The sequence below is a fragment of the Ceratotherium simum genome, chromosome 9 (assembly GCF_057802395.1).
Source record: "Ceratotherium simum simum isolate JZ-2026a chromosome 9, ASM5780239v1, whole genome shotgun sequence".
Taxonomy (NCBI): Eukaryota; Metazoa; Chordata; class Mammalia; order Perissodactyla; family Rhinocerotidae; genus Ceratotherium; species Ceratotherium simum.
Genome location: NC_141908.1, coordinates 76,535,755 through 76,547,716, shown reverse-complemented (window position 1 = coordinate 76,547,716; position 11,962 = coordinate 76,535,755). Strand labels below are relative to the sequence as shown.

Genomic DNA, 11,962 nt, shown 5'->3' with positions numbered 1-11,962 from the left:
GAAAAAGGAGAAATTACAAAAGATACCACAGAAATACAAAGGATTATAAGAGAATACTATGAAAAACTATATGCCAACAAATTGAACAATCTAGAAGAAATGGATCAATTCTTAAATTCATACAACCTCCCAAAACTGAATCAAGAAGAAATAGAGAATCTGAATAGACCAATCACAAATAAAGAGATTGAAACAGTAATCAAAAACCTCCCCCAAAATAAAAGTCCAGGACCAGATGACTTCTCTGGAGAATTTTACCAAATATTCAAAGAAGATTTAATACCTATACTTCTCAAACTATTCCAAAAAATAGACGAAGATGGAACACGTCCCAACACATTCTATGAGGCCAACATTGCCCTGATACCAAAGCCAGAAAAGGACAATACTGAGGAAAACTACAGACCAATATCCCTGATGAACATAGATGCACAAATCCTCAACAAAATATTGGAAAATCAAATACAGCAACATATTAAAAAGATCATACATCATGATCATGTGGGATTTATACCCCACATGTGGGTGGTTCAACATCCACAAATCAATCAATCTGAAACACCACATTAACAAAATGAGGAATAAAAACCACGTGATCATCTCAATAGATGCAGAGAACGCATTCAACAAGATCCAACATCCATTTATGATAAAAACTCTCAACAAAATGGGTATAGAAGGAAAGTACCTTAACATAACAAAGGCCATATATGACACAGCCAACATCATATTCAACAGGGAAAAACTGAAAGCCATCCCTCTGAAAACAGGAACAAGACAAGGGTGCCCCCTCTTGCTGTTCTTATTCAACATAGTACTAGAGGTTCTGACCAGAGCAATTAGGCAAGAAAAAAAATAAATAAATGGAATACTAATAGGCAATGAAGAAGTGAAACTCGCACTGTAGGCAGATGACATGATCTTATACATAGAAAACCCTAAAGTATCCATTGGAAAACTATTAGAAATAATCAACAACTACAGCAAAGTTGCAGGGTGCAAAATCAACTTACATAAATCAGTTGCATTTCTATATGCCAATAACAAACTAATGGAAACAGAACTTAAGAAGACAATCCCATTTACAATTGCTTTTCCAATTATAATTACAAAAAGAATAATGTATCTAGAAATAAATTTAACCAAGAAAGTGAAAGACCTATAAAATGAAAACTATAACACATTATTGACTGAAATCAATGATGACATAAAGAAATGGAAAAATATCCCATGCACATGGATTGGAAGAATAAACATAGTTAAAATGTCCATACTACCTAAAGCAATCTACAGATTCAATGCAATCCCAATCAGAATCCCAATGACATTCTTCACGGAAATAGAACAAAGAATACTAAAACTCATACGGGGCAACAAAAGACCCTGAAGAGCTAAAGCAATCCTGAGAAAAAAGAACAAAGCTGGAGGCATCACAATCCCTGACTTTAAAATATACTACAAAGTGATACTAATCAAAACAACATGGTACTGGTACAAAAACAGACACACAGATCAATGGAACAGAAATGGAAGCCCAGAAATAAAACCTCACATCTATGGGAAGCTAATCTTCAACAAAGGAGCTAAGAACATACAGTGGAGAAAGAAAAGTCTCTTCAATAAATGGTGCTGGGAAAACTGGACAGCCACTTGCAAATTATGAACGTAGACCACCTTCTTTCGCCATACACAAAAATTTACTCAAAATGGATGAAATACCTGAAGGTGAGACCTGAAACTATAAAACTCCTGGAAGAAATTATAGGCAGTACACTATTCATCATCGGTCATAAAGGGATCTTTTCGAATTCCACGTCTACTCTGACAAGGGAAACAAAAGAAAAAGTAAACAAGTGGGACTTCATCAGATGAAAGAGCTTCTACAAGGTAAATGAAACCAGGATCAAAACAAATAGGCAACCCACCAGCTGGGAACAAATATTTGCAAACCACATATCCAACAAGGGATTAATCTCCATAATATATAAAGAACTCACATAACTGAACAACATAAAAACAAACAACCTGATCAAAAAACAGGCAGAGGAAATGAACAGACGCTTCTCCAAAGAAGATATACAGATGGCCAATAGGCACATGAAAAGATGTTCAACATCACTAACCATCAGGGAAATGCAAATCCAAACAACACTAAGATATCACCTCACACTTGTTAGAATGGCTATAATCACCAAGACAAAAAACAACAAATGCCGGAGAGGCTGTGGAGAAACGGGAACCCTAATTCACTGCTGGTGGGAATGCAAACTGGCACAGCCTCTATGGAAAACAGTATGGAGATTCCTCAAAAGATTAAGATTAGAAATACATTGCAATCCAGCCTTCCCACTAATGGGTATATACACAAAGAACCTGAAATCAATAATCCAAAGGGCTTATCACCCCTATGTTCATTGCAGCATTATTCACTATAGTCACGACGTGGAAGCAACAGAAGTCTCCCTCGATTGGTGATTGGATAAAGAAGATGTGGTATATATATACAATGGAATACCAATCAGCCATAAAAGAAGACAAAATCATCCCATTTGCAACAACATGGATGGACCTGGAGGGTATTATGTTAAGTAAAATAAGTCAGAAAGAGAAAGACAAACACCACATGATTTCACGCATAAGTGGAAGATAAGCTAACACACGGACAGAGAGAACCATTTGGTGGTTACCAGGGGAAAGGGGATGGGATGTGGGCACAAGGGGTGAAGGGATGCATTTATATGGTGACTGACGAACAATAATGTACAACAAAAATTTCACAATAAAGAAAAAAAACCTGTAGGACTAGGGATTTATATAACAAATAAAAATATAAAAATACTAGAAGAAAATATGGGTGAATTTTTGGGGACTTGATATGAAGAGATTTCCAGAGCATACAGTTAAATGAAAAAAAGCAAAGCCCAACAGAGTAGCTACAGTATGCTACTTTTATATACAAAGAGGGGGATAAACATATATCTGCTTGTTTGTGCAAAAGAAATACAGGAAGGATAAACCAGAAACTAAAGAAATTGGTTATCTAGGAGATGGGTGAAAACAGGATCAGAGGTGATGGGAACAGGGTAGCAGGATGAAAGTAGTTGACATTTCTCTGCATATACCATTTTGTATAGCTCTGACTTGTTTACAAGAAAAATGTTTCACATACCCCTAAAGTAAACAACAAAACCCACCAAGTGGGGGAGGAGAAAATGGAAGACAACAATAACAAATGTACCTAACTGAATTACAAATGAATAACATAACTATGTTGAAGGGGTTGGTAAGAAAAGAACTAACCTACGACAAAAAGAACTGTATCTAAATGCTACAACCTAGTTAGTAAGTATGAAGAACTGTCACAGGCTGGAGGAGACTAAGGAGAAACAAGAACTCAATGCAAAGTGGGATCCTGGATAGGATTCTAGAACAGCAAGGCATGTGAGCGGAAGCCTATAATTTAGGTAACAGTATCCCACCCATGCTATTTTTCTAGTTTTCATCATTGTACTGTGGGTATGGAAGATGTTAAAATTAGGGAAAGCTGGGTGAGGAGCATATGAGAAACCTCTGTACTATTCTTACAACTTTTTCCTGAGTCTAAAATTAGTGTAACATAAAAAGTTTAACTTACAACTCAATAATAAAAAGACAACCCAATTGAAAAAAGGGCAAAGGATCTGAATAGATATTTCTTCAAAGAAGATATACAAATGGCCAATGAGCACATGAAAAGATGCTCAACATCATTAGTCATCAGGGAAATGCAAATCAAAACCATAATAAGATACCACTTCACACCCACTGGTATGGCTAGCATCATCAAAATGTCAAATAATAAGAAGTGTGTTGGGGAGGATATGGAGAAATCAGAACCCTCACACCACATTGGTGGGGATGTAAAATGCTGTAGCAGCTTTGGAAAACAGTCTAGTGCTTCCCGAAATGATGAAACGTCAAGTTACCATCGGACCCAGTAATTCCACAACAAGCAATATATGCAAGTGAAAAGAAACAAACGTGCACAGAAACACTTGCAAACAAACGTTTACAGCAGCATTACTCATAATAGCCAAAAGGTGGAAACAACCACACGTCCACCAAGACATAAACAGATAACCAAAATGTGGTATATCTATACAATGGAATATTATTCAGTCATGAAAAGGAATGAAATACTGATACATGCTACAGTATGGATGAACCCTGAAAACATTATGCGAACTGAAAGAAGCCAGTTGCAAAGACCACATATTATATGATTCCATTCATATAAAATTTCCAGAATAGGGAAATCTATAGAGAGAAAGTACGTGAATGGTTGCCTAGGACTGGGAGTAGGGGAATGATAGCCAAAGGGCATGGGGTTTCTTTTTGAGGTGAAGAAATGTTCTAAAATTGACTGTGCGGATGGTGCCCATGTCCGTGAATATACTAAAAACCACTGAATTGCACACTTTAACTGGATGAAATGTATGGTATGTGAACTACAGCTCAATAAAGCTGTTTTTGAAAAAAGCCCTTGGGTCCTTTATTTCACTTTTAATTTGCTTCTCTTTCACCCTCTCCTGTATTGCTGCCATCTGCTGGTTATTGTTTTAAAATACCTGCCAGAAAGACCAATGTCTTTAATTTCACAAAAGAAGGAAAGACTGAAACAATGCAAGCAAGTGAAAATTTAAGCCTGTTTTTCTCTATCCTTTTGAAAATACTTTCCCAAATATGATCAGGTTCCCCAAAATAGGCTACTTCATTTATCCTTTAAAAAAATGAGATTTCAGGGCTGGCCTGGTGGGATAGTGGTTAAATTCGTGCTGAAGCAATTCTGCTTCAGCAGCCTCAAGTCTGTGAGTTTCGATCCCGAGCACAGACCTACACACTGCTCATCAAGACATACTGTGGTAGCGGCCCACATACACAATAGAGGAAGAGTGGGAATAGATGTTAGCTCAGGGCCAATCTTCCTCACCAAAAACAACAAAAAGGAAAAAATGAGATTTTGAATAAAACACATGTAAAAGGCATTTGGCCACTTTTGGGATAATGAAGGAAATTTGAATGGGAATTAGGCATTAGATGATAATAACATTGATAATTTTGTTAGATGTGATCATTGCTGTTTAGTTTTGTTAAGAAGTTCTTACTTTTTGGAGATATATACAGAAGTGCTTTAGGAATTAAATGACCCAATATTAGGGATTTGCTTTAAAAAATACCACAACAAAAAAGGACAGATGAAGTAAATACGGCAAAATATTGATAAAAGATGGATAAACGCGGTGGCAGGTACTATTTTCTCTTTGTTGAGGTATATTTGAAGTTGAAAAGAAGAAGGAAAAAGGACTGTTACTCTTTGAGGCCAAAGGACATATAAAGCACTTTGAATTTTTCTAAGGACAAAGTAGAAAATAAATAAATTGAGGTAACAGATATTGAAATCGTGGTCTGCAAATCATAGGTAACATAACTTTTATAAAAGTCTGTTCAGAGCCAGCCCTGGTGGACTAGCAGTTAAAGTTCAGCACACTCTGCTTCGACGGCACAGGTTCCGTTCCCAGGCGCGGACCCACACCACTCGTCTGTCAGCAGCCATGCTGTGGCAGTGGCTCACATAGAAGAACTTACAACTACACACAACTATGTACTGGGGATTGGGGTGGGGGGAGAAGAAAAAAGGAGGAAGCAGATGTTAGCTTAGGGCCAATCTTCCCGTGCAAAAAAAAAAAGTCTGTTCAAAGAACAAAAGACCTTTCTTCAAATCTTACCCAGATCAGAGTGTGGTTGTTACATGTCAACAGTATATGATTTACTGATATTCAGAAGTGTTCAAATACTGATTCAGGCAGGAATTTTTTCAAAGCATATATTTTATAATATCACACTGAAATCACTCTACTATCATTGAAATACCTACCTTTTGAGACTTGGCTCTTTTAAATAGAGAGGAGTACACCTTCTTTTTCAGCTTGGCGGCTCTGAAGATAGATCTTCTGACTTATTTTCAGATTTACCAGCGTTATTTGAAAGAAAATTGGTATTTGTCAAGTCCTGTAGTATTCTATCACCTGAAAAGAATATTATTTTCACAAATATTACTCAAAATATAGAGAGATATGGAAATAGATATGGGATATTTAATGGTTTGCAAATTATTGGTAGCAAATTTTTAAACTTAACAATAACCAAGTTATAATTTTAAATATACAATAGTAGCACTGAAATTCTTTGTAAACAACTTTAATTTCTTTCCAGCAATGATGAGAGGAAAAGAGACTTAAAATTTGAAAACACTATCCAAGCAGCCCGCAACATTTCTATTCTGAAATCACACACAGGCTGATAACAATTCTTCACGTTTCAACTCTCTTCAGAGACTCACACGAATTAATGCACACTCACTGAACATCTGTCATTGATGGCTCACCCTGTGAAAGGCACCCTGAGGAGCAGAGATGACAGATGGCTCCCCGTCCTCTAACACGTCCTGTAGCTCTAGACCCTTCTACTTCTTTCGCTCCAGTATCTCTTCTCCTGGAATAGCCTGACCCACCAAAATCCTAGTGTTCCACATACATGTGCTGAAATGCTGGTCTCTCAGTAGAAAATGGTAATTCATACGGGAATGTCCAATATCACAATATTTGCTATAGCAAAGGAACATGCTTAGGATCCAATGTTAAGGGAAAAAAGTGGGATGAGTACTGTTACACATAGTGTGATTTCCAGTATTTTTTAAACATCCATGGATTCAGGTGTCGGGGGAAGAGAGAGAATCCCTCTCTGCCCTTTCCCTTAAGGTTCTTATGGCTGGCCAAATAATTAACAAGACAGGTTAGCAGGAGAAAATAATACCAAATTTAATAACATGTATATATGGGAGAAACCAGGGATACTGCGTTTCTCAACACAATAGCAGAAATTCTCGTCTTAAATACCATGTTCAGCCAATGACAAAGGAGGATGTTGGGGGTGGGGGGAGTCAGTTACAGGAGATTACCACTAAAGCACAGTAAACAAGAGTAAGGTTATTATGCAGATTTAAGGCCTCACCTTTCACATTGATAAGCCTCTAAAAATGAGGCCATCCCCCCCTCTTCCCAAAACAGAGAGGGAGATACCTTTACAAATGGAGATTTTCCTTATAAATGTAAATGTTTGTCTGGCAGCTCCTTGCAGGGTCATCCAGAGAATGTGGCCAGAGAGACAGAACTTCTGATAAGATGGGCTTGTTGGTGCGTTTCCTATTGTAACATTTATCTTACATTATCTTTACAGCCATCATGATAGATCTGCTCTAGGAAGGAGCCATCATGTCAAATTCTTTAGGCAGTTAGTGGGGGAGGTCAAATGTCCCTCAGAGAAAACAATCAAGGTAAAGAGATATATTTCAGGGTGGCCAAATCTTGATCTCCCACACAGGTCTGCACGCATATGCCAAAATGCTGACTGCAGCTCTTCCAGGAGACTCTTTCTTGCTATTTTCTGATTCTCTACATCCAATTTTCTTCAGTGAGTATTATTTGAAGAACCGGGGAAAACAAAACTCACTAAAGGTAAAAAGTCTACCTGTTCTTCAGGACCTAAAATGCTACTTACTTCATGATGCCTTTGCAGGTTCCTCTAGTCAAAATGACTCCCCATTATGTCACCTACTAGGTGCCTTGAGAAACTCAAGGGTGAAGGTGGAACCAATTAACTGCTTTTCCAAGTTGTTTCTTTTCCTTTTATATGTTCAGGAGATGTGACCACCAGCCATCCCGCAACTGACCAAGCCTCACCACAAGAGCTACGCCCATGACCTTTGCCTTATTTTTAAAGCAAAGATCTCTCCAGGAGGAGCTTAGGCCTCATTATGTGGAAGCCTGTTCTCCAACTGAGCCTGCGAAAGTGAATACCCGCCTCTCCCTGTTGAATATTCATTCCCCAACCGAAATGAAAGTTCCTGCTTCCCTTTGTTCGGGACGCCATGACTTTGGAAATGATTCCACAGGGCCTCCTATTTGCTGCAAATACACTTTACTTTTGGAGACAACTTCCACTGGTGTTGAGTCTTACTTAACTCAACAGGAGGCGAGCCCACTTGGTTGGATAACAATTACATCCCTCACCATAATATGTGTGCTTTTATTAAAGCATTTACCACATTTCAACACTATATACTATATTTGTTACCTTTACATCCAAGTATTCTGAGGAAAGGGAGTTGGTATTGGTTATTTTTTAATCCTCTAAAATACCTAGAATAATGCTTTGATCGCATTAAATATATGCTGGAGAGAGTCTCACCCGTAAGAAACTTGCAATTGTCTTTGGTAAAAGCAAACCAGGGCAATTCACTATTATATACATCTAAAACACTCAATTTCCTTCAAATACGTGAGACAGAAAATTATCTGCCTAATGTCATTATCAGAGAACTTTTTGGTAAAGGCCAAATCCATGTTTTATGTAATAAATGTTCAAGACACTCTCAGAGTTATTGTCCCAAAGTATTAAGCTTTTAAAAATTGCTTCATATTGTTTCTATAGATCAGGCTACACAGTTAAATATGTTTTTAAATTCCATAAAAATATCAGTTATAATAGCAAATATTTTACTGGTTAAGGGAAAAAATATATATACATTTAAAACCTGATCACCTCAGGTATTGACCTACCTATTCCTGATTTTTGTGTTCTCTGGTTGACTTTAAATTTCATCCCTTCCATCTTCTCACGCACATCATCACTTACTTGAAGGATCCGTGAGCTCTCCAGGGCAAAACTTTCTCTAATTACCAGCTTATTGCTAGAAAAAATACTCAAAGGTATTGAACCCTGAGGAACACCGTTAAAGGAAGACTCTTGTATGTTAGGTGAATATATCTGAGATAAAGATGTAAACACCTTTGGGTAAGAGTCTGGCTTAATTGGGACAATTTTCTCATTTTCCAAATTTGTTTCCTTATCAGCTTGTTCAGATTCAACTGATACTCCCTGAAGGGTGTCCATTACTTTACGGCCGTCTGGAGAAGGCTCTCTGAAGGTCTTCCTTTTGGATCTGGATGTCATTTTACTGACTACTTTGGCCTGGCACCCTCCTTCTGTTATCACTCCCACAGAGGGGATCTTTCTTTTTCTATTCAGAGCTGTAGTTATTTGCTTTGGATTCTCATGTGGTTCCATGTGGTTTTCAGGACCAGAATCAGCTTCATTAGGAACATGTTTTGAACGTGATTCTAAGGACATACACGTCTCTGAAGAATCTGTTAACTGCAAAATAGGTTTGTTTTCACTTTTTGCCAAAATGTTCTTTGCCTTGCCTGATGATTCTTTCCCATGCTTTTGAACAAGTTTGTAAGGATTGGAAATCTGATCACAATTTTCCTTTTCATTACTCTTGATTTCTGTACAGTCTCCACTGATAATACCTTGGCATTCAAGTCTTTGTTTCCATTCATTTGTTTTAAGACCAAGATCTTTGGTATAGCTTTCTTGGCCAGGCACAACTTTATCATTATCCTCATGTATTTGGAACGTTTCAGAAATTATTTCTGTCTTTCGATTTACTTTCTACCTCAGTTTTTTATTTGTTTTTGATTCATTCTGCTGAGCATGTTGCATATCAGTGATATGCTTTTTCATATCCAACATATGCTGGGTCTCATACTCGTATAAATTTCTATTATATTTGGTGGAAAGATGAGCTGTTTTAAAGTCATCTGTTATGTTCAGCTTTTCAGAAATGGTTTCTTTATCTTGTTGGGTTAGGGAAAAGACGTACCTTTTTCTGGGTCACGCACACCTTTGTTCTTAAACTCGTTTATCTGGTTCATTTCCAAAATTATTTCTGTCTTCCGACTTACTTTCTGCCTGAGCCTCTTTATTTTCGATTCATTCTGCTTTACAGGTGGCATGTCAGTCACACGCTTTTTCACCCCCCAAATGTTTTGCGTCTCATGATCACATAGGTTCCTATCACCTCTGGTGGAAGGATCAGCTGTTTGAAACTCATTTGAGTCTTCTAGGTTCTTAGGGATGATTTCTTTACCCTTTTGGGTTAGAGAAAACAAGTTACCTTTTTCTGGGTCATGTATGCCTTTGTCATTATTCTCATAGATTTGGTTGATTTCAGAAACTATTTCTGTCTTGCAATATACCTTCTGCCTAAGCTTCTTATCTATTTCTGATTGATTTGACAAGTGGGCTGCAAATCATGGACAGGCTTTTTCACTCTCAAAACATCTTGAGTCTCAAAATCATATGGGTTTCAACTATCTTTGGTGGAAACAGCAGGTGTTGTCAACTCGCTTGGGTCTTCTTGGTTTTCAGGGATGACTGCATTATCCTACTCGGTTAGGAAGAAAGATTTATCCTTTTCTGGGCCATACACACTTTTGTCATCATCTGAATAATTCATTTCAGAAATTATTTCTGTCTTTCGATTTACTTTCTGCCTAAGCATATTAACATTTGATTCATTTTGCTGAAGAGGGTACACATCGGTGATCTGCTTTTGTAAACCCAGCACACCCTGGGTCTCATGATCACACAGGTTTCCAGTATCGCTGGCGGAAAGAGCAGGTATTTGAAAGTCTTTAGAAACTTCTTGGCTTCCAGAGATGATTTCTTTATCTTCCACGGTTTGCAAGAATATGTTATCTTTTTCTAGGCCACATGCATCTTTAGCATTATCCCCATATAACTGGTTCGTTTCAGAAATTATTTCTGTCTTCCGATTTACTTTCTGTCTAAGCTTCTTGTTAATTTTTGATTGATTTTGCTTAGCAGGTTGCGAATCAGTGACATGCTTTTTCAAATCCAACATATTGTGACTCTCATAGTCATGTAAATTTCCATTATCCCTGGTGGAAAGATCAGCTGTTTGAAATTCATTTCTGAATTCTAGGGTTTTAGAAATGGTTTCTTTACCTTTTTGGTTTGAGAATAATTACCTTTTTCTAACTTATGAATCATAAATGTCTGTCTAGAAGCTTTACCTTTTTACAAGCTAGAGAACTCTGACCCTTATCAAATTTAGTCTCCTGTCGGAATTTATCTGAACTTTGGGAGAACAAGCATGTTTCTTCTTGCTCATCTGTTCCAAGAATTCTTTTCTTTTTTTGATTATACTGTGTACTTTGTCTGCCATCTTGATCAAAGCCATTATGTAGGGTTATTTTCTCCAGGATGTTCAACTGAGTCAGCAGTTCAGTACTGAAAATAAAATTTGGATCTTCTGAATCCTCTTTGCCATCCAGGACAACAGATCTTCTTTCTGGTCTGTTTTCAATATTTTCCTCAATATCCACATCTGAACTATTTTTAAATTGTCTTTGATCTTTCTTTCTTTTTTTCAGAGCTTGAATTTTTCACTTTTTTGAAAATTTTCATTCCACAATCATTTGGTTTTTTATTACTTTTATTTTTAGTGCCTGTTGAAACTGTGGCAATTTTGCTTACTTCACTTGCAGTTAAATCCATGTCAGCAGCATACACAGTTTTCTGCAACTGAAAGTCACCATTACCCTGAACTTGATTCATGCGCTCTGCAGTAGCTTCACCTGCAAACTCAGAGGTGTCAGGAAGGCACTGTATGTTTCTTTGTATTTTAATATTCATTTCATTAGTAGGATCATTTATCTCATTATTCCGAGTTAATCCTGGACTTGAAATCTGTTGTTGATCTAAATCTGTCACACAGGGAGTGCCTGCAGGATTATTTGATTCCCAAGATGACACACATTTTTTTCAGTCATGTTACTTACTAGGAGATGGTTTCTCCTTTCTGTGGCTGATTGAGTGGCTCTTCCTTATCTCACTCATTAGAGGACTCTTGGAACTTTGGTCTGAGTGGTTTTCTATAAAATAAAGGGAAATACCTTCAGAAATAAGTAATGACATGAAATTTATTATTTTAAACAAATTAAATTAGAAATCAAGCTGTTTCACAGAGAGGATTGCTGACAACGTGTTCTATTCA

General features: G+C 37.2%; 1 pseudogene across 1 annotated transcript in view; it reads right to left on the bottom strand.

Annotated features, from left to right (window-relative positions):
• Nucleotides 1-5,910: 5,910 nt before the first annotated feature.
• LOC106800124 (shugoshin 2-like) overlaps nt 5,911-11,962 on the bottom strand; it is a 30,759-nt pseudogene continuing 24,707 nt past the window's right edge. Inside the window, exons 7-8 of the transcript XR_015553250.1 lie at nt 8,658-11,840; nt 5,911-6,065 (exon numbers count right to left, since the gene is read on the bottom strand). The product of XR_015553250.1 is annotated as a shugoshin 2-like (transcript). The remainder of the gene's footprint in view (nt 6,066-8,657; nt 11,841-11,962) is intronic.